Source organism: Hyperolius riggenbachi, chromosome 2, assembly GCF_040937935.1.
Source record: "Hyperolius riggenbachi isolate aHypRig1 chromosome 2, aHypRig1.pri, whole genome shotgun sequence".
Taxonomy (NCBI): Eukaryota; Metazoa; Chordata; class Amphibia; order Anura; family Hyperoliidae; genus Hyperolius; species Hyperolius riggenbachi.
The window spans coordinates 420,757,103-420,780,080 of NC_090647.1; the positions used below are offsets into that span (position 1 = coordinate 420,757,103).

The 22,978-nt window shown below is 44.1% G+C and overlaps 1 long non-coding RNA gene across 1 annotated transcript; it reads right to left on the reverse strand.

Moving 5' to 3' along the window:
* Positions 1–14,212: 14,212 nt before the first annotated feature.
* Positions 14,213–17,168, reverse strand: LOC137546898 (uncharacterized). The gene is made up of 3 exons (XR_011026397.1): positions 17,132–17,168; positions 14,645–14,709; positions 14,213–14,479 (listed from the first exon to the last, which is right to left on the reverse strand). It is a non-coding gene; the product is annotated as an uncharacterized lncRNA (long non-coding RNA).
* Positions 17,169–22,978: the final 5,810 nt, after the last annotated feature.

Consider the following 22,978-nt stretch of genomic DNA (forward strand, 5'->3'; position numbering starts at 1 on the left):
TCTGAATGACTCATCACCTCATATGCACCGCTTAAATAGCTCAAATACACACTCAGCAATCAGACAGATGCAAAACATATGCAAAACTAAATACTTACCATGCAAAACAGGATAGCACAATGGGTGCTGCTAGCCTGGTAGTTACAGAACTGTGGAAACAAAATAAAGGTAAAAGGCTGCGCATCCCTGACCCAATACTGTACAATTGAATGCTGGGGGGACCCTCTTTCGCCGCTGCACGCGGCGGATCGCCGCGCTGCAGCGGCGATCAGGCAGCACACGCGGCTGGCAAAGTGCCGGCTGCGTGTGCTGCTTTTTATTTGGTGGAAATCGGCCCAGCAGGGCCTGAGCGGCAGCCTCTGGCGGTGTTGGACGAGCTGAGCTCGTCCAGACCGCTCAGCAGGTTAAATAGCTCAAATACACACTCAGCAATCAGACAGATGCAAAACATATGCGGTGATGAGTCATTCAGATGCGGCCCGTGTTGGTGAGCGCTTGCTTTGTTTTCTGCTGTCTGTATTGAATGTAAGTTACACATTTTAGCGTTAGCTGCTGCCAGGGCAATGACATTTGCTTTTAACTTAGGTCAGTTTAGTGTTAGGACATCTGCCTTGGAGATTTACCTCAACGTTGGTGCAGATGTCCAGTATATCTATATTTTTGCATGCAAAACTATGATGGAAGCTAAAATTTCTCCATAGACCAGTATTGCATTGTTTGGATGCGGGCGTACATTTCAGTCCAGGGGGGGCGGTGTGCGCCACAGCGATTAACCATTCAATTGTACAGTATTGGGTCAGGGATGCGCAGCCTTTTACCTTTATTTTGTTTACATAAAAATAGCAAGCTGAAATAACTTTTGTTTGAAATATTGGAGCTGTACTGAAGGCACTGGTTATTTTTCAATGAACAAGAATAGAATTTGACTTTAAATGCCCCCCTGCAAGCTTGTGTAGCTAACCACACCAGCCCTCCCACAGACCTGATGGGAAGGCTTCCTTCTATGGTATTCTTGAGGTAGGGAAAGTATATCTTTAGAAATGTGCAATACATAATAGGCCTGACTTGCGTAACACTATTTCATTCCTTAGTGATGTTTCAGTTAGCTTTTCTGCTGGACTGTGATCCAGTATGCTTGCTTTATGTCCTCACTGAGTAAACCTCAGTAAAGGGCAGACATCTTCATCATTTCTAATAGGTAGAATTCTTTCCAAATTAAACACATCAGTTTAAAGCCCCTATCCTTATAAACATCCTATGAAGTCTATGCTCTCCTCCACCTTCCTCTGCCTTTAGGCTATAAGTAACAACACAATGTTAAAGTGTACCTAAACTAGGGGAAAAAAGGAGATACTTACCTCGGTACAGGGAACAGGAAGCCTCTGGATAGTCCAGAGGCTTCTCCGATCTTACGCCCCACCATTCCTGCGCTGGGATCCTTTGAAAATATTGCTCGCAGCTGCATTTCCCTCCGTGTAAGAGTGTTGCCACACTACACAGGCACAAAGTACGTCCCGCATCTATGCAGCAGCACAGACCCTCCGTGCACCAGTTGCTCTGTGCTACTGTGCAGGATGGCGACCATACTGGTGCCAGTGCAGTGCGGCTGGGCTCGTATATGGAGGGGAGCAGGGCAGGGAAGATGAAGAGAGTCCAAGCGAGCAGCAAAGGGGTCTTTGATGAAATGGGAAGCCTCTCTAATATTTTGCATATTGTGTAGTGCGCTACACGTCTCGGGTGGGATGTGGAGGGATTCAAGCAGATAGATCCCTCTATGGTCAGATAATGATTGGAGAAGGATCCATCTGCTATGGGCCGTACCACTGATGCTTTTTCCTGCGATTGATTACTTTTTTTTTTTTTGCAACATAGGATCGTTTTACGTGATATTGTGTAAGATCATTTAACTGAAGTTAGTGAACGTAGGCCTGAACTCTTGCAAAGGACAGAAGGAAAACATGGAGAAATGCACCCTGTATGTACAGTGGGATGCAAAAGTTTGGGCAATCGTCACGATTTTCTTGTATACATCGTTGGTTGTTCCGATAAAAATGTCAGTTAAATATATCATATAGGAGAAAAAGAGGAGGGAATCTTACAATTGACCCCCTTAAATACTCTTTCTCATAATTGGATTCACCTGTCACCGGTCAGGGGTCGCTGAGCTTACCACGCCAATTTGAGTTCCAATAATTAGTTCTAAAGGTTTTGGAATCAATAAAATTACAACAGTGCCCAAATTTATGCACCTGCCTAATTTTGTTTAAACAATTATTGCACACTTTCTGTAAATCCAATAAACTTCATTTCACTTCTCAAATATCACTGTGTGTGTCTCCTATATGATATATTTAACTGACATTTTTTATCATAACAACCAGCGATTAATACAGGAAAATCATGACGATTAACAAGGTTGCCCAAACTTTCGCATTCCACTGTATTTAGAGAGTTTAGCCTGTCTAATTCCCCCTCATCTGTGTGTAATCACAGTTGTAATTTGATCTCTCCCTGTGTCAGCTGACTGCCACGGCAGATAAGGCAGATAAGCTCATTTGAAAGCACATGATATTAACAGTATGTCTGCTTTCATGAAAGAAGCAAGTAGAATCGCTGCAGATTTATCACAGAATTTGTATCAGCTGTAACAAAGAAATGTTTTTTTCTTTAAAGGCTAGTAATCTGCTCCTGAAAAGGAGTCAAAAATGCAAACCGATAAAACACATTTCTGCGCAGACACAATTAAAAATTAAAAACCAGGAGATACTCTCTGTTCCACTCTTAATGGCTTTTATCTTTTTCAAAGACAATGGCTAGTATATTAGCTCTATTCGTCTGAATGGCCAAAGCCCACACACCTGTATTATTTCACTCTGCATACATGCCTCCTGCCTCCAGTAATTCAATTTGTGGGACTTGCCTACCAATATAATGCAGCTGAATGTCAGTATCTGAAAAACTGTGACATGTCACATCTGAGCCTAGCCTCTTCACCGTCCATCCTGAGCATCCTGAGCACTAGCAAACCCCAGCTAGAGCAAAGGAAGAGCTATCAGGCAGTGAATTCAGCCTTTCGTGTGAAAGAGGGAGAACTCCTTGCAGATCGAGTCCTGGCCCAGAGTTGAACCTAGAACCCTAGAGCTGCAATGCGAGAGTGCTATATACTATTATATACTACACCATGGTGCAGCCTCATTGCTGTCTGTCAGCCTGTGTGCATTTTCATGTGTTTTTAATAATTAAAAAAATGCTAATTATTTTTAACATAAGATGATGGATATGAAGTTTAGCAAGAGACAACAGAAATGGATTTTTTTTTTTGTGTGTGCAAAAGTCAAGTCTTTACAAAATCCCTCTGACTCCAATTTTTTTTCCAAGTACAAAAACGTATGCTTGATTGAAAACACGTCTACGGCTTCTTATTGTGCCTTGAGAGTCTACAAATGTATTTACATGTCAATCTAAAACTAATGGCCCTAAAGTTGGCCACACGCCATACAATTTTTTTTTACTTTCTTTTCAATTCAATATTTACAATACATTTTTCTGATTGATTGTAACATTTGAAAAATCTGACCAATGTACCACGTGTTTTCCCGTATATGAAAAAAAACATTGTGTCTCTACAATCTCGCAAAAAATGGATCAGTTTGGTTTGTATCAGCGAGTGTTTGTAAGTCTGGGATTTCCTGCCTTTGCCGTATAACATGCAAGGACTTTTTTCCCCCCATTTCTTGGTGAGAAAAAGTGCATCTTATACGGCAGAAAATATGGTACTTAGCTCAGTAGTGAAGTCTCTGGATGGTGCAGAGGCTTTCAGGAACCTCCTGCAGCTCACCAATCTAGCAGAGTGACCCTCTTTACCAGGGCCGGAGCTACCATAGGAAAAAATGGGCAATTGCCCCAGGGCCCCAGAGCCTGTAGAGGCCCCCAAGGTGTCCCTTCCCCAACTTAACTGTTGCTCCCCAGGGACTCTGCAGAGTCTGTTAAGTTGGGAGGTGATTGGGGGAGGGTCAGCAGCCAGCTCAGGAGCCCAGGAGGGAAATTTGGCTGCAACAAAGGGCCTCTAATGATGCTTTTTGGTCGGGGGGTGTCTGTTGGGGGGCCCCCAGGCTAATTTTGCCTAGGGCCCAATTGTTACTTGAACAGGCCCTGCTCTTTACCTATTTGTCTCAGTACAAGTTGAATATGTTTCTTCCAGGTGTGCTTCTGGCTATGGACAAGCACATCCATACTGGACATGTGCGAGTAAGGTCTGTGCTTGCCCAGTAGACATGGGTTATATGGCAGTGACTGCAAGCCAGATAACTAGCGATTAAGGTGATGGGGGCCATGGGCCTCTTAGTCTAATAGCAATCAGTGTGTGACAGCGGTGGTGGGAAGGATGTAGTGGTGCACTTTGGTGTCTCTGCCTTGGGATGCTGGAAGACATTGTCCCGGCTTTGCACTGGGTTGTAATACATAACTATATAAAGTTAATTTTATATCATTTCTTTTGTAGTTTGTTAGAAGGTGGAACTGTATTTTGTAAGTGCAACACCAGCCAAGATAGTATTCATGTATTTATTTATTTTAGATTTGTATAGTATAGAAAGATTCAGAGCCTGCCAGTTAAATGATTTTTTTTAATTGCTGTGCTCCTGTTGAGAACATTTGCGTTAGTAAATTAGTAAAGTACAATCACCAATAGTACATTTTTGTTAATCCTCCTTATACAACTGTATAACTTATTGTCATTGTTGATTTTATAAAGCGTCAACATATTTCAAGGCACTGTACAAAGTAAGAAACAAACATGAGGTACAGACAATGGTATACACCAAATATAGACACTGGTACAAAATACAGAATTGGTGAACAGAGTAATTACAGTGACAAATGTAACACGATGAATAAAATGTATAATGCTGGGGATACACGATACTTTTCTGTACCGTGCATCGACCAGCTGATCCGGCCAGCTGATAATATTCAGCTGGCCCGATCAAGCCGCTCGATTCCCGCCTGCCGACAATGGCAGGGAATCGAGCGCTGATAAGGAAGCGCCGGCAGGGGCGAGCGGTAATCGATCCGCACGCACGCGCGGACAAGTGGGGACGCGGCAGGGACGTGGCTGGGGTCGATCCGGCGGCTAATCGAGCCGCCGGTCGACCCGTGTATTTCAGGCATAACATTGCAAGACGCAAAAGGGTTAGACAGCCCTGCCCTTGCAAGCTTACAGAATATAGTGGCCTCAATTCACTAAGCTTTATCAAACACTTTATCAAACATTTGATAATTTACTTCATGGGTAAAATATAATTTTGAATTCACTAACGTGTTATAGTTTTATTGAACGTTTTATCGATAAAACATTCGATAAATCTATAACACCTTTGTGAATTGAAAATTAGATTTTACCCATGAAGTTAATTATCAAATGTTTGATAAAGTGTTTGATAAAGCTTAGTGAATTGAGGCCAATGTCTCCCATTTCTCTATTTCGTACCAATGTCTGTAATTGTATGTAATGTTTGTTTGTACTCTGTAAAATGCCACAAAAGATGATGGCGCGATATAAATCAATAATTATAACTGCTAGAGCATGTCCTGTACACTGTCTGACTTTACTGCACAGTGCTGAGACATTGGATCTAGAGTTCAATGACAGTGACTACTCATGTTCCTTTGAAGTTTTATAAACTGAATGGCACCCAGGGACTGTATACACAGTTTCTAGCGGCTTTGCTTCTTGGTATCACCAAAGGTAGTTAAACACAATTTTGCTCCCCCAGCCTTTCCTGTATGATATGGGTTATTTATAATGAGAGATGCTTTGGGCCCCTGGTTCACCTTTTAACATCTAGGCTCAGAGGACTATAGGTATTCTACGACCCTGGAAATCTGCTTTCCAGATGTTCTGTAGCAAAGACCTATGGTTTTCTGTATGGGCTGCGTTACATGGTGAGCTGAGTTGCAGTTTATTCTGCTGCTAATCAGCAGTACTCATCACAACTTCATGTACCATCATTTACCTTCCAAGTCTGACCATACAGTATAAATACAGTGAAATACAGCTCTGTCTTGCAGCAGGTAATTTGCCATTATCAATGAAGGGTAAAGCTTGCCTCACTATCCCTGACTGAGAAGTCAGATCCTCATCCTCTCACATGAATTAGGGCAGTTTCTAGGCTAAAATGCACCCAGGGTGAGTGAGGGTGTAAAAATTGCCCCCAGTATAGGCTAGATAGGTAGGTGCCTCCAGTATAAGTTGGATAGGTAGGTGCCCCCAGTATAGGCTAGATAGGTAGGAGCCCCCACTACAGGTTAGATAGGTAGATGCCCCTAGTATATGTTAGATAGGTAGCTGCCCCCAGTATAGGTTACATAGGTAGCTGCCCCCAGTATAGGCTAGATAGGTAGGTGCCTCGAGTATAGGCTAGATAGGTAGGTGCCCCCAGTACAGGTTAGATAGGTAGGTGACCCAGTACAGGTTAGATAGGTAGGTACCCCGGTACAGGTTAGATAGGTAGGTGACCCCAGTATAGGTTAGATAGGTAGAAGCCCCCAGTACAGGTTAGATAGGTAGCTGCCCCCAGTATATATTAGATAGGTAGGTACTCGCAATATAGGTTAGATAGGTGCCCCCCCCCATAATGAAGGGGGGAGTCAGCCGCGGTGAGGGCGACCCGACCTCTCCTGGGCCGCCCTCCCTGCTCCCCCCTCCGCTGCAGACTGCAGAGTGAGCACAGGGAAGCGCTGTATAGAGCAGTAACTCACTTCCCTGGTTCCAATCGCCGATTACTTGCCGCTGGTCTCGTTCTCTGCATAGCCGGCTGCTTATACACACTGCTAAACAGGAAGTATAGTGTGTATACACGGCTATGTAGAGCAGGAGACCAGCGGCAAGTGATCGGCGATTGGAACCAGGGAGGTGAGTTGCTGCTCTATACAGCGCTTCCCTGCGCTCACTCTGCAGTCTGTAGTTGAGGGGGGAGCATGGAGGGCGGCCCAGGAGAGGTCGGTCGCCCTCCCCACGGCTGCGGCTCCCCCTCCATCACGGTGCCCCCCCCCCTTCCTCAGTGCTCAGGGCGGCAGCACAGGCCGCACGGCCCTAGAAACGGGCCTGCAGACAGCTGACAAAACTGGCTCAAACTAAAGTAGATGGCAAGCTAAATCAGGCCAAATACATACCGATTTTCCCCGTTTGTGCTGTAATCTATTGAAAAATCAATGTGCTGTGTGTGGGAGGAATTAATCCCTTTTCTGATCTGCTCTGATCAGTTGTCAGGCTTGTCTGGTCAATGACTATAGGTCAGGCTGTATGCCCATATGACTGACATATAGCCCAGCCCGTAACACCTGCACAAACTCTTACCTACCGTACATAAAACTACAATTACCCAGCAGGTAGATGTAGCATACAGATTGACAGATAGTATTCAACAAACAAAGCAGTATGAGTAATACAAGGCACAGTATTCACAAGTAATATAGTCACATGAGGCCTGAAAGCTAAGGCATGCTAGATGATGGCTGCATGACTGCAGGCTGGAGAAGATAGGTTTAGGCAGGTCAAACACTTTACAGGTAACGTGGTCGGTTCTAGCCAATGTCGGTCCAGGCAGAGTTCATAGAAGTCCTTTAACAAGCAGGGGTCGATCCAGACGGCAATTAGGTAAATCCAGGTACAAGCAGAGTCGGCAACAGGTAATCCAATTGGAAGGCGTGGTCAGGAACAAGTAGTGGTCAGTAGCAGGAATCAATCTAGAGTTAAACCCCGTCTACACTATGAGACATTGCGGCGATCCGGCGGCTCGATTAGCCGCCGGATCGCCTCTTCCGCGTGCCCGCCGCGTCCCCGCTCGCCGCGCATGCGCCGCATTCGATTCCCCGCTCATACCCGCTCGTCCCCGCCGGCGCCGCTTACCTTCCGCTCGATTACCTGCCATTATCTCCTCGCGGGGAGCGAGCAGGGAATCGGCGGTGCGGAGATCCGTCCTGTCGGATCTTATCAATCGAGCCGCATCAGCGGCTCGATTGTTAAGGAGCATCGCGGCCGCATCTACTCGTGTAGATGCGGCTTAAAGCTTGGTCAGGACACAGGCAAAGTCGACAACAAGATCAATCAGAGTGTGAGTGCAGTCTCAGGAACAAGCCACAGCATAAGCTATCACGGGCGATGACAGACAGATGACGCTCACTTTAGCTTTATACAAGGACTAACCAATCAGAAAACAAACGAATCCAAATTAACCAATCAAAGGGTGACTGACAGGAAGCCTGACATGCAATGTGCACACGTGGTCACTGTTTACAGCGGCGGAGTGTGTACTGAGAACGCGTCTGTTGCTTATCCAATGGGAGCCAAGCGTCATGCGCTCCAGTGATGTCAAATGCTTGCCGAGACCGAGAGGCTTGCGCCTTAGCGTGGGTCTCGGCGTTTCGCTGCCACGAGCGGCCACCGGATCTTACATCAGTTGTTTTTCCACATTAGGTGGCAATCCACAGCAGAGCTGGGCCGAGGCACAGGCGAGAGAGACTCCGACCTCAGGACGCAGTGTAGGAGGGGTCGCATACCTCACCCATCCATTATTCCTCTGTGCTTCTGCCTTACTGTTACCGATTTTTGCTTTGATTGTGACTGCTCTCAGCCTGCCACCTGCACCGACCTCTACCTGGATTCTGACTACTCTCAGCCTGTTGCCTACACCGGCCTCTGCCTGTATTTTGACTACTCTCAGCCTGCCTTATTTGTACAGTTTCACTAAAGTTTATTCATAAATTTAATTCAACAAATTTGTGTTCTCGTCTTTTATTTATATGCAGAATGTTTACCAGGGTTTTATTCTGACATTTTGGTGAGTTTTATGACTTAAGAATTGGAGGCCTAAAATTCTTGAAACAAATGTACCGCTTTTGACTCATAATTCCAGACAAAAATGCAATGCCAGAAAGGGTAAATTGTAAAACATTTTGCATAGCTCCCAACTGTCCCTCTTTCAGAGGGACAGTCCCTCTTTGGGAGCCCTGTCCCTCTGCCCCTCTTTCCTCCTCATTTGTCCCTCTTTCAGGACTTTGTCCCTCTTGCTATGTAAATATATATATTTCTCTACTAAAAATGTGTTTGATTGACTCTAAACTTTATTCCCATCCTTTAAATTGATATATTACTTAATTTTAAAATGTTAAAATAAAGGAAAATGAATCAGGGTAGAAAGGACCAGTGTGGTATGAATTATAAAACAATATATTTTTCTTATGAAATCTTTATTGTATGCGTGAATAAGGGTGTGACAGGGGCGTGATTAGGGGAGTGGCTGGGGTGTGGCTTAAGTGTCCCTCTTTCTCATCTCAAAAAGTTGGGAGGCATGATTTTGTGATGGTGGTCCTTTAAAGGAAACCTGAGGTGGGGGTAAAGTTGGCTTTTACTTATTTTCTTCTAGCCCCTTGTAGTCTTTGAGATCCCTTCTGTCATCCAGGTCAACAATGGAAGGGGACTGGGGAACCTCAAAGACTACAGAGGGATAGAAAAAGCTACGTAAGTAAGTCAACTTTTTTTCCCCCACCTGAGGTTTTTTTTTTTGGGGGGGGGGATTCTGGGCATGTGCTTTGCTACAGCTTAAACGATAGTGGTAATGGCAGATTGTATCACCAAAGTTCCACAAAAGATCAAGATCCATTTAGCTAATCAGGCATAGTTTTTATACATAAGCAAGTTTGAGATAGCATCCTTTTTTTTCCCCCTAAGAATACAAGTTCAAGTTCATAAATTTGTCAGTATAACAAAGTAAATGACAAGAATTAGAAACTGCCAGGGTTTAAAATTACATTCTATAGCCCAAAGCAATATTGAAGTTAAATTATTTCAGATATTTCCTGTTGACAAAATGAATAAACATACATTATATTACGATATAGCTCTTTCAAACACAGAAAACGCTTACCGTAACACAGCTGTGTAAGAAATGATGACAACAGGGCTGGATTTATTAATTTTCCACTCCTCGGCCAATCTTATTGTGGCTCCCTTTCCTAGTGCAGCAGCACCCCTTCCATTCCATGTGCAGCTGCCCCCTCCCATTCCACTTGCAGCAGCACCCCTCCTATTCCATGTGCAGCTGCCCCCTCCCATTCCACGTGCAGCAGCACCCCTCCTATTCCATGTGCAGCTGCCCCCTCCCATTCCACGTATAGCAGCACCCCTCCTATTCCATGTGCAGCTGCCCCCTCCCATTCCACTTGCAGCAGCACCCCTCCTATTCCATGTGCAGCTGCCCCCTTCCATTCCACGTGCAGCAGCACCCCTCCTATTCAATGTGCAGCTGCCCCCTCCCATTCCACGTATAGCAGCACCCCTCCTATTCCATGTGCAGCTGCCCCCTCCCATTCCACTTGCAGCAGCACCCCTCCCATTACATATGCAGCTGCCCCTTCCATTACATGTGCAGCAGCACCCCTCCTATTCCATGTGCAGCTGCCCCCTCCCATTTCATGTGCAGCAGCACCCCTCCTATTCCATGTGCAGCTGCCCCCTTCCATGTGCAGCTGCCCCCCTCCCATTCCATGTGCAGCAGCACCCCTCCTGTTCCATGTGCAGCTGACCCCTTCCATGTGCAGCTGCCCCCTCCTATTCCATGTGCAGCTGCCCCCTTCCATGTACAGCTGCCCCCTCCCATTCCATTTGCAGCAGCACCCCTCCTATTCCATGTGCAGCTGCCCCCTCCCATTCCATGTGCAGCAGCACCCCTCCTATTCCATGTGCAGCTGCCCCCTTCCATGTGCAGCTGCCCCCCTCCCATTCCATGTGCAGCAGCACCCCTCCTGTTCCATGTGCAGCTGACCCCTTCCATGTGCAGCTGCCCCCTCCTATTCCATGTGCAGCTGCCCCCTTCCATGTGCAGCTGCCCCCTCCCATTCCACGTGCAGCAGCACCCCTCCCATTACATGCGCTGTCGAACCCCTTCCATTCCATATGCAGCAGCACCCACTCCCATTTCATGTGCAGCTGCCCCCTCTCCAACTCCATGTATTGCAAATGCTATTCCATGTGTAGCATATGCCCTCCTATCTCATGTGCAGCAGCCCTCTCCCATTCCATGCGCAGTAGTGCCCCTCCCATTCCATGTGCAGCAGCACCCACTCCCATTTCATGTGCAGCTGCCCCCTCTCCAATTCCATGTACAGCAAATGCCATTCCATGTGTAGGATATGCCCTCCCATCTCATGTGCAGCAGCCCCCTCCCATTTCATGTGCAGTAGTGCCCCTCCCATTCCATGTGCAGCAGATGCCCTCCTATTCCATATGCAGCAGCCCCTCTCCCATTTCATGCACAGCCCCCCACCTCCATACAAAAATATAAATGAAAAGTACTTGCATTACCACTTTATTGTATAATTGATTTTATTTATTATTTATTTATTGTATTTATAAAGCGCCAACATATTACGCAGCGCTGAACATTAATTTAGGTTACAGACAATATTTAGGGGTGACATACAGCAATATGACAATACAGGAATACAAGAAAACCAGATCACACAGCACAGTATGAGTACCAAAATTTGCTTAGTCAGTCACTGGATGGGAGCATGGAGATTAGGCAAGTTAGGTTCACTCAGATGCATTTCATGGGTTCACAGTAATGGAGGTGCGTGATCAGGTAGGACACAAAAGGAGGAGGACCCTGCCCAAAGGCTTACAATCTAGAGGGAGAGGTAAGGACACAAACGGTAGGGGACCAGAGTTCAGCTGTAGGTTTAGAGCACTTGTGAGGGGTAGTAGGCCAGAGTGAAAAGGTGAGTTTTGAGGGCTTTCTTGAAAATGTTGAAGGAGGGGGCTGCCCTAATGGGTGGAGGTAGGGAGTTCCGTAGTGTTGGAGCAGCTCTTGAGAAGTCCTGGAGGCGTGCATGGGACTGGGTGATGCGGGGAGTGCTTAGGCAAAGTTCATTGGAAGAGCGGAGTGAGCGGCTAGGTGTGTACCTCTGAGTAAGATCGGAAATGTATGTTGGACAGGTTTTGTGGACAGATTTGTAGGTCAGACACAGTATCTTGAATCTGATTCTGGACTGGATAGGAAGCCAGTGGAGGGATTCTAGGAGGGGGTCTGCCGTGGTGGAGCGATGGGAGCAGTGGATAATTCTGGCTGCCGCATTCATGATGGACTGCAGTGGGGCTGTTCGGGTCATAGGGAGACCAGACAGCAGGGCATTGCAGTAGTCAAGGCGGGAAATTATGAGGGCATGGATGAGGAGTTTGGTGGTGGCAGAGGTCAGGAAAGGGCGAATCTTACAGATGTTACGAAGGTAGAAGTTGCAGGACTTTGTGAGGTTTTGGATGTGGGAAGTGAAGGAGAGTGCCGAGTCCAGGGTGACACCCAGACAGCGGGCTTGAGAGGTAAGGCGAATGGTAGTGTGGTTAACAGTGACATGCACATCTGGGAGGTTCGTGGATGGCGGGGTGGGAAGATCATAAATTCCGTTTTGTCTAGATTTAGTTTCAGGAACCTAGCGGACATCCAGGAGGAGATGGCTGATAGGCAGGAGGAGACCTTGTCAATGGTAGTGGTGGATATGTCAGGGGTGTGGAGGTAGATCTGGGTGTCATCTGCATACAGATGATAGTTAAAACCCAAGGAGGAGATAACCTTGCCAATGGAGGATGTGTATAGGGTGAACAGTAGGGGGCCAAGGACCGAACCTTGGGGGACTCCCACCGAGAGGTGGTTGGGGGTGGACGAGGACTCATTGAAGGCGGTCGTGAAGGAGCGGTTATAGAGGTAGGATGAAAGCCAGGACAGGGCGAGATCGTGAATGCCCAAGGACTGGAGGAGTAGGAGATGATTGATTATATCATGTACAGTAATCTCATTTATCAAGTATATAGCTACAAAAATACTTTTTTTTAAAACAGATCATGGTCCCAAAGAAACACGCAGGACAGGGCAATACTGTATGAGAAATACATAAAAAATTAATCTAGATAGAGACAGAATGATTTATAGAAGGAGCCTATGGTTCCTGAGGCCCTATGGCTTCCCATATATCTGCAGATAAGTAACAATTAATATTTGTGTGAGATTGTATTTAGATACAGGTACTTTTACAGACCTGACCGAAATCTGAGCTGGAGATGCCTTTTTCTTATATTGAGCTGCATGTGCAGGCTTTTTGCCACTGAGAATGACTGACATATCAGCACAATAGACATACCAAGGCAAAGAGTGCCTACACACATCCAATTTTAATTGGCCAATGACTGGCCAATTTTACCACCTCCATGTAGTATGAGAGCTTACCTACACAATCTGTTTAAAATATATAAAATCTGTTGACCCTCATATTACATGGATGTAGTAAAAATGGCCAATCATTGGATAATCAAAATGGATGAGGACGAGATGATAATTATATTCTTGTGCTGTTAATAAACAGCCTCTTTGCAATCCGCAGTGTACAGTAGCTCGGATACGCTGTGAATGTATAATGGAGAGGTAGTGAGGAAGGTTACTTCAAGTGCAATTCTAAAGCCTAGTACACACTAGCAATTTTGATGGATCAATCATTGGTCAATTTTACCACCTCCATGTAGTATGACCATTTACCTATATAATCTGCATAGAATTGAAAATCTGTTTGGCCCTCATACTACATAGAGGTGGTAAAATTGACCAATGATTGATCCATCAAAATTGCTAGTGTGTACTAGGCATAAGGGCCATATGCAATTAATCTTTTCTCCTGAGTTTTCTCCTAGGTGATATTTTTGCAACCTGTCCTAAAATGCCTTTTAGGCCACCAGCAAACAAAAAAATATTCAAAATAAATTTGATAGCACTTTTTCACTAACTTTTGGGCACTTTTTCAATTGTAAAATGGTGAAAATGTTGTTTAAAGAGAAGATTAAAATTATCTCCTAGGTGAAAAAAGTTAATTGCATATGGGCCCAAGTGTATTTCTACTGACTAAAGACAGACATTTGCCCACTTAAAACAGAAGGTATTTGCATATTCAGCAGTGGTGCACTGTGGGAGACCTCATGCTCACTTAACAACCTGAATAATCACAAATACCTTCTATTTTAAGAAGTCACATTTTGGTGCTTGCCCCTTTACACACCCCATGGAATTCTGGTTCACCATGAGCTTGCTTGGTAATCTGTAAGGAATGACCAAAGACAAATGCTCACAATATTGTTACAATCACCCTAGTAAATGAATATACAGTATAACAGTTTATTTTCTTTGTTCTCATGAACTTTACTGCCTGGGTCATGAGGCAGAAGATGATTTCCATATGGTGGAATCCGTGCCATTTTGTTTATTCCCTGTAAATTCCTCTACATTCCATGTATACCAACTTTGACCCTTTCAATAATTAATTGATATCTTCAAGTCGAAAGTTCGAAAGCATAGCTGTGAATAGAGGGTTTCAGGTGGAAATATTCTCTTCAATCGCATAAAGGTGCTTATATGTAAGGGAAATGGGTTGATTTCGGTGTCTGGAAAGTGAAAGAGAGATTTATAATGCACCTTCAAGCTTTAAAGTGTACCTGCAGTGATATTGACATGTAGCGATAAAAATAGATACATGTAGTACTAGTTCTATTAAAAAAAATATTTTAAATCAATAATAATGTGATTGAAAGAATGGGTTAAATACTCACCTATGGAGAGGGAAGGCTCTGGATCCCATAGAGCCTTCCCAGTCCGCTCTGTGTAAATGAGGGACCTAAAACACAAAAAAAGTAAATGTAGAAAAACAAAGGAATAGAAACAAATATTGGATGGCACTCTTACCTTAGTACTGGGTCATCGGTTTTAATCCCAAGCCTGGGTACTCCCTGTAAAGGAGTTGTATGTTCTCCCTGAGTCTGTGTGGGTTTCCTCCAGGCATCACAGCTTCCTACCACATCCATGAGGGCTCAAACCCACTAAAGCGATTTTGGGAGCGTTTAGGGAACTATTCAAAACGCTAGAGATTTCCCTAAAAGCTCAGCTAATGTTAATGAATGGGCCAAATTCCACTGGAGTGATTTCGATGACCAAAATCGCAAACACAGGACATGCAGCATTTTTGCGTATAGCGTTAGCGTTTCTGCAATGTAAATTATATAAACACTGGCATAATCGCTCATCAAAAACTACACAGAGCGATTTTGCTAGCGTTTTGAAATTACTGCACACTGTAAAAAAATTTAAATTAATTGAAAGGATCAATTAGAATTAAAAACACTAAGTGCTACACAATTGCTGGCAAAACGCTTACACTTTTAAAATCACTACTCAAATTGCCAGAAAACATTCATGAAATCGCATACAAAATGCTCATACAAAACGCTAGCGATTGTGATTAGTGATCGCGATTTGTAGTGGGTTTCAGGCCTAAAACATACAGATAAGTTAATTGGTTAATTGGGAGCAGGCCAGCCAAACAGGTGAATGAAAGTGCACTAGACATGGGTGGCCCGCCACATGGTTTAGGCCCCCTGCATTGATACTGTTGCACCCCTGCATCGATACTGTTGCACCCCTGCATCACCTCCTTCGACCACCAAATTTGCCGTCCTGTCTGATCTGTAATTTCGATCGATATCTGCCAGAAATCAATCAAAGTTAAGATCAGGCGCCATTTTGTGGTCACGATATTTGGCAGATTCTAGATTACAGTGATCAAATCTGCTGGAAAAAATCATTAAGTGTATGGACACCTTAAGATGGACATATGATGACTATGGTAGGGAATAGATTGTGAAACCAAACTAGGACAGGAAGTGGCAATACTATATACTATGTAAAGTGCTGCAGAAGATGCCAGCATATATAAATAAATAACTAAATAAAAATAAGAAAAATAAAAGGAATGTATCTGGAATCCTTTGCATAATGCAACCTACGCAATTTTACCACAGAATGCAGTCTGCTAGTCGGTTACATCTGCAGCCAGTTTCTTGTATTTGGTCTCCCTCTAATGGCCATTTGGAAAATGAAAGGTCTTCATTTGATTTTCACTTCACAAAAAACAAGACCCAGTGTTTATTTAAAATGAGGCCACTTCAAACAGAAACAGACTGCAAGTTGTTTGATTAATCAGCAGAGCTATACTGCCATTGAATAACACAATGGGGAATTAAGGCAGACACAGACATTAGAATGTGAGGAAGAAAACGTTTGAGAACACAAAAAGAAAGTCTGATTTGGTGTAGTAAATTCCAGTTAAGAGACTGATAGAGATGTAAATGACAGTTCAAGTTCTCACATCATTTCAGTTGCCAAGCTGCAGGCAACCATTATAAACCATGGCAAAGAACTGCGGCAGGACCCATTTCACAGGCACCTCCTTGAGCTAGGAATAGTACATGTTTTGATTTTCTCAGCCAATTCACCTTTTCCTTGGAATCTGTAAGTAATATATTGCCCAGCATGCTCAATCAATTGTTGACTGATTTAGGACCGTTTAGTGATTAAATCTGTGATAGGACAAGTTGGTAAATGTCATGTGAGTGGGTGGCTGAGGAGTAAGGGGGGGGGGGGGGGGGGATAATGTTGTTGTAAATAGACCTGCTAAATTCTAATTGATATTTAGCGTACAGTTAACAACAATCTCTCCAGTTTTGGTTGATCAATTTACTTACACATGGTCTTTACTGACATATACTGTAAATGCATACCTTCACAAAAGAGCAAAGTGCCCAATGCAAAAAAAAGCAAACAACTTTGACTAACAGAAACCAATCGTGCATTGTCTATAGCTATCAGAGCATATTCACAGTGGGACGTTATGGAGCTGCGTTATAAACGCTTATAATGCAGCTTACCACACTGCAATGCTAATCCTATGGGACGTTCTCAGTGAGACGTTAGCATTGCATTGTAATGTGTAGCGTTATGGTAACTAAATGCACACATTACCAGGTACAGGAAAGCATACTTTTCATTGCCTATATGCTTTACTGTACTTCCTGTATGCGACGCTAATGCAGCATTAATGTGCGTTGCCACCTTTTTTTGCGTTACGTTGTAATCCTGCGTTGCGACTTTAATGTCTCATTACAACGCAACTGTGAATAAGCCCTCCATATTGCTAAAATGAAGATTAGTTCTATGCTGAACTTTGTTAGAAAAAAATATATGTTTTCATAGCAGGCACATACCTTTTGACTTGACTGTATTTATTCTCCAATACACTCTGAAATACCAATTTATGCCATTTAATGGTAAACATGGGGTTTGATGAAATTAGTTTTGCATATCAGCATTACTGTGCTAAGTTCTGTTAAGGTCAGTTTCATGCATAGTGCTTGTGACAACACCAGCTAAAATCCAATTTTAGATCATTTGTTTCTTCTTAAAGCAGTCCGGAAGTGGCCAGACTCAAACAGATCTTTGTTCCAAACAGGGCTTCACTGAGCATCAACAGCTATTAAAGTTTTTGTACTGTTTAATATATCACAGAACTATTACTCTTTGTGATAAGGACACCTCTAATTTAATAGTGATTAATTTTACCCTTAAAATAAGTTGGAACATTGTTAAATGATACCTGAAGTGAGAATAATATGGAGGCTGCCATATTTTTTTCAGTTTATACAATACCGGTTGCCTGACGTCCTGCTGATCTTACATTCATTACTAGTGTCTGAATCACCCACCTGAAACAAGCATGCAGCTAATCCATTCAAACTGTACCCATAATGAGATAAACGTGTATGTACAGTGCCAAACATATTAATAAGTAGGCTATGTTCCCTTTTTCTTTTGCTTCCATAAAGAGTTAACCTTTAGGCGTGCAATTTACAGTTTCACTCTTGTCCAGACCCTTGATTCTAGCATGACCCTCACTGATAAGAAATTCCAGCCATAAAACTTTTCCTGGCAAAGAACAATTTCTGAGAGCAGGGGATATATAAAAAAAGTAAGTAGTTCATACATTTTAGCCCTGGACTCTTGAGAGACTTCTATTGAGCAAAGACAATAAAACATTGAATCTACTTTGTAAACGTTTAAACATAAAATGGGTCAGCCAGGCAACTTCCATTGTTTAAAAGGAAATAAATATAGCAGTCTCCATATCGCTCTTGCTTCAGGTGTCTTTTAATCTATTTTGAGAGAAGAAAATGACTCCTGACAAATATGAACACATTTCTTAGCAGTTTTCTAAAATGTGAATGACATGCCAATTAGTTAATGGGAAGTCCAGCCATCTCCTGTAAGAAGGCACCAACAGGTGTGGTGTGGAATACTGGGCATTAGTTAAATTACAATGGCTTGTCAGGCCCAGTTTATAAAAGTAAACAAAGGTACACTGGCTAGATCTGCTGTCTTGAAGTTAAAGACGAATTCCAAAGGCTAAAGGAAGGGAAATCGGTGTGCCTGGAAGCTTTATGTGGTAGCCCCACCACCAGGTACATGTGCTGAAGGCTAATAGACAATATACCTTAAACCAAATTATTACTGAAACTAAAGTGAAGGAAATCTGAACAGCTCTTACGCTGACCACTTTAGGCATACAACAGAAAACGATAATTGGATTTTGGAATGTTGGGAGCCATGTGGGAGACTGGAAGATTAAAGCAAGGCACAAAAGAGATGGAAGAATACAGACTTTTAGGTCTTACAAGGTGGACTGACTATGGTCAAGTAAAGATATCAAATGATTATACCTTTAATTTTTTGTGGTACAACGGAAGACAGCGGTAAACCTATTAATATAGTTATTAACAAAAATGCAAAAACATAAAATAAAATCTTATGGTATGGACATCTATCTCCAATAGAATGATCAAGGCCCGCTGTAGATCACAGGCGAGAAATGTGATCCTAATCCAGTGCTATACACCAACTAATTGATCCTTAACCTAGAGAAAAGATAAGAATATTACCAACAATTACTCAAAACCAGTGGTCCTCAAACTAAGGCCCGCGGGCTGACTGCGGCCCCCTGGGGCTTTTTCACTGGCGCCCACACACACAAAGTGTATTACTTATAAATGTCGCCCACTGCATCTTTAAATATTGGTGGTCCACATATAGCATAGCAGTGCTGGCACCACCCTTCCACATTGAAACCAGAAAGCCGTTTTGGAGGGCATACTTTCTGCACATGCTGTGTTGGTGGGCGGTGGCATAATATTGGCTCTGGATAAATGGGAGACAAGAGAGCTGCCCATGTTAATAGGCGCTGTCTACAATACCTAGGTTCAATGTAAAGTTTTTCTACATCATTTTATGTATTCTCCGGCCCCCCAGCAGTCTGAGGTATGTTAACCTGGCCCTTAATCGAAAAAGTTTGGGGACTACTGCTCAAAACTATAAGTAAGGCGAATAAAAGGAAAATTTTATTTAAAAAGTGAAATATAAATGCCAGAATTGGAACTGATAATGAAAGAGTAGAACCTTCGCCGCGGCCCACGGGGCAATGATTGACAGTGGCGCTTCTCGCAACCGCAGTAAGGCCGACCCCGCCTTCGGCCTGAATACCGATCACGGAGACTGGTACAGAGGCTGAGAGCGGAGCGTTCGGCGTGGGACAGTCGGCTGCAAGGGGCTGGCGAAAGCCCCAGGTGAGTAAAGCTAATTTTATTGATAACTCCTTTAAACATGATCATAATACTGTTAAAAGATTTGTGGCTGACTCATGGGTTTGTGCAGATAAAAGCAAAATGAGGAAGGGTTCTGCCAAAAAATAAATCGGAGTAAGAGAACAGCTGCTAAAATGCTATTACAAAGCAGCAAAAACTCATATTTGATGCTGCTGGTGCCTCCGTAGTCCCACTAGCATCCAAGTGCAGCATTCTCCAGAGGATTTCAGTACATAAACCTTCTATTCAACCACCCCTAACATAAGCTTATGAGATACAAAAGTGACATGAATGTCTGATTTATTGATTGATAATAGATTACTGTTCACAGTATATATGTTAGCTTCTTTTAGTACTGGATGTTCTATGATAGTTCATTACAACACTGGCAGTTATAATTCAAAATAACACATTTGTTCATTCCCATCGAAAACTGACCATGAAATGCTGCTAGTCACAACACTAGTGGTTATTTTAGTAAACCTGTTTTTTCATTCTCATGGCCAACTGACCATGAGAATTTTGCTATCTACAACACTAGTCAAAATATGAGATGTTGTGTGGAGCTCTCACATAAGCAACAATAGTCACACGTGTTCTGTGACGCTTCTAAAGCACGTTGTGATCACGCAGTCATGTGTCTTGTCTGCACAGGCGCACTGATACAAGCACATGGTGATCACGCACCCTTACCTGCACAGGCACATTGATGAAACATGTTCTACCCCTGCGCAGTTATTGAATTCTGTCTATATACAGGAGGGAAAATACTTTCAAGTTGGGACTCTCGAAGGACAAGCAGACATGCCGTCTGTTTGTATTTCCCCTCCGAGGTCGCTGAGGTCCCCCAATCTTCCCTGGGTGATGCTACAATACTTGGTAAGAATATTGGTGCTCACTAATTACTCAAATACAATGTAACTATGATTCTGCAAGCCTAGATAATTATTATAACAGGATTTTAGCTCAACAAATATTATTATTGAACCTTTCCTCATGTTTTGCTGCAATTTATTTTACCCACTGCGGTGGTGAGCGAACTTAGAGGGTTTAAAAACCCTTCTCGTGAGGCAAAACAGCTCACAAGCAGAAACAGCTGCAGTGGGCCCTGAACTACAAGAAGACTAATTTTGAAACAGACTTGTTTACTGACACGTGCCATGCAACTCTTCATGATCCAGATGGATGGAGTGGTGGATGGTTGGTTAACAGCCCCTACATCACAACAAGGCTATAATGTCAGCAAGGAGTTGGGGAGTAATGTTTTGGGCTGGAGTCAGTGGCGTACCTAGGGTATTTGGCACCCGGTGCTCATTATCCACAGACACCCCCCCCCCCCCCCCAATCAGGAAGACAACGTGCGGCGCGGTTAGCCGAAAAATGGGGCTACATTGTGCAGCTGCGCTGAAAAATGGGTGTGGTCATGGACCAAAATGTGGGTGTGGTCACAGGTGGAGACAAATTTACATGAACTTAGCAATGGTGGGACATTAGATTAGGACAGTGGTGGCGACCCTTTTGGAGGCTGAGTGCACAAACTGCAACCCAAAAGTCACTTATCTATCGCAAAGCGCCAACAGCAATTTAAACTAAATACAAACATTTTAACTCATAAGTGAACATTATGGAAAATCCAAGTTGAAAATAAACTGTGAAGATAAACAATTTCATCCATCCTATTCCTGAAAAATGTATTGTTTTAGAAACCCCCTCCCCCCAGTTTTAATTTTCTGTTTTAAAAGGCTAAAAAAGTAGGTTTAAGGCTATTGTCTCATATGATTATGATTCAGCTTTTCCCATAGTCTCACAGTTTGCAATCATGAGGCTCCCAACAAGAGAAATCCAGCAATCATGAGGCCCCCAACAAGTCAAATTCAGAAATCTTGAGGCACCCAACAAATCATGAGGCCCCCAACAAGACAAATTCAGCAATCATGAGGCCACCAACAAGACAAATTCAGCAATCGTGAGGCCACCAACAAGACAAATTCAGAAATCATGAGGCCACTAACAAGACAAATTCAGCAGTCATAAGGCACATAAATAGACAGCATTTCACATAAATGGGCAGAATGCCCCCTTAATATGGTAGACACCTCTCACCTGGCTTCTGAATTCTCCTCTACTGGCTGCTGTGCCTGGCTGGCAATACTGTTTTTGGCTGGATTGGGGATGATGTGTGGACTGAAAGGCCTGGCAGTGATGCTGTGGCCTCGCTGGCGGTGATGCTGAGGCTGGGCTGGCTGGCGGTGATGCTGTGGCTGGGCTGGCTGGCGGTGATGCTGTGGCTGGGCTTGCTGGCGGTGATGCTGTGGCTGGGCTGGCTGGCGGTGATGCTGTGGCTGTGCCTGGCTGGCGATGATGCTGTGGCTGTGCCTGGCTGGTTGAAGTAAATGCTGGCCTGACTGGGGGTGATGCTGTGGCCTTTTTGCCAGTGATTCTGGGCTGGTTGGCTGGTGGTGATGTTGGGCTGCCTGGCCTAGATAGTTTAGATAGTGAGAGGTGCCCCCTAGTTTAGGTAGTGCCATTAGCCAGTGTAGGTAGTATAGTAGTCCCCAGTACAGCTAGTATAGTGGCCCCCAGTATAGGTAGTATAGTGGTCCCCAGTATAACTAGTATAGTGGGCCCCAGTATAGGTAGTATAATGGTCCCCAGTATAGCTAGCATAGTGGCCCCCAGTATAGCTAGTATAGTTTCCCCCAGCCAGTATAGCTAGTATAGTTTCCCCCAGCCAGTATAGCTAGTATAGTTGCCCCCAGCCAGTATAGCTAGTATAGTTGCCCCCAGCCAGTATAGCTAGTATAGTTGCCCCCAGCCAGTATAGCTAGTATAGTTGCCCCCAGCCAGTATAGTTGCCCCCAGTAAGTATAGCTGCCCCCAGCCAGTATAGCTAGTAGTTGCCCCCAGCCAGTATAGTTGCCCCCAGCCAGTATAGCTAGTATAGTTGCCCCCAGTAAGTATAGCTAGTATAGTTGCCCCCAGCCAGTATAGCTAGTATAGTTGCCCCCAGCCAGTATAGCTAGTATAGTTGCCCCCAGCCAGTATAGTTCCCCTCAGTAAGTATAGTTGCCCCCAGCCAGTATAGCTAGTAGTTGCCCCCAGCCAGTATAGCTAGTATAGTTGCCCCCAGTAAGTATAGCTAGTATAGTTGCCCCCAGCCAGTATAGCTAGTATAGTTGCCCCCAGCCAGTATATTTGCCCCCAGTAAGTATAGTTTCCCCCAGCCAGTATAGCTAGTAGTTGTCCCCAGCCCGTATAGTTGCCCCCAGCCAGTATAGCTAGTATAGTTGCCCCCAGTAAGTATAGCTAGTATAGTTGCCCCCCGTAAGTATAGCTAGTATAGTTACCCCCCCACCAGTATAGCTAGTATAGTTGCCCCCCGTAAGAATAGCTAGTATAGTTGCCCCCCCGCCAGTATAG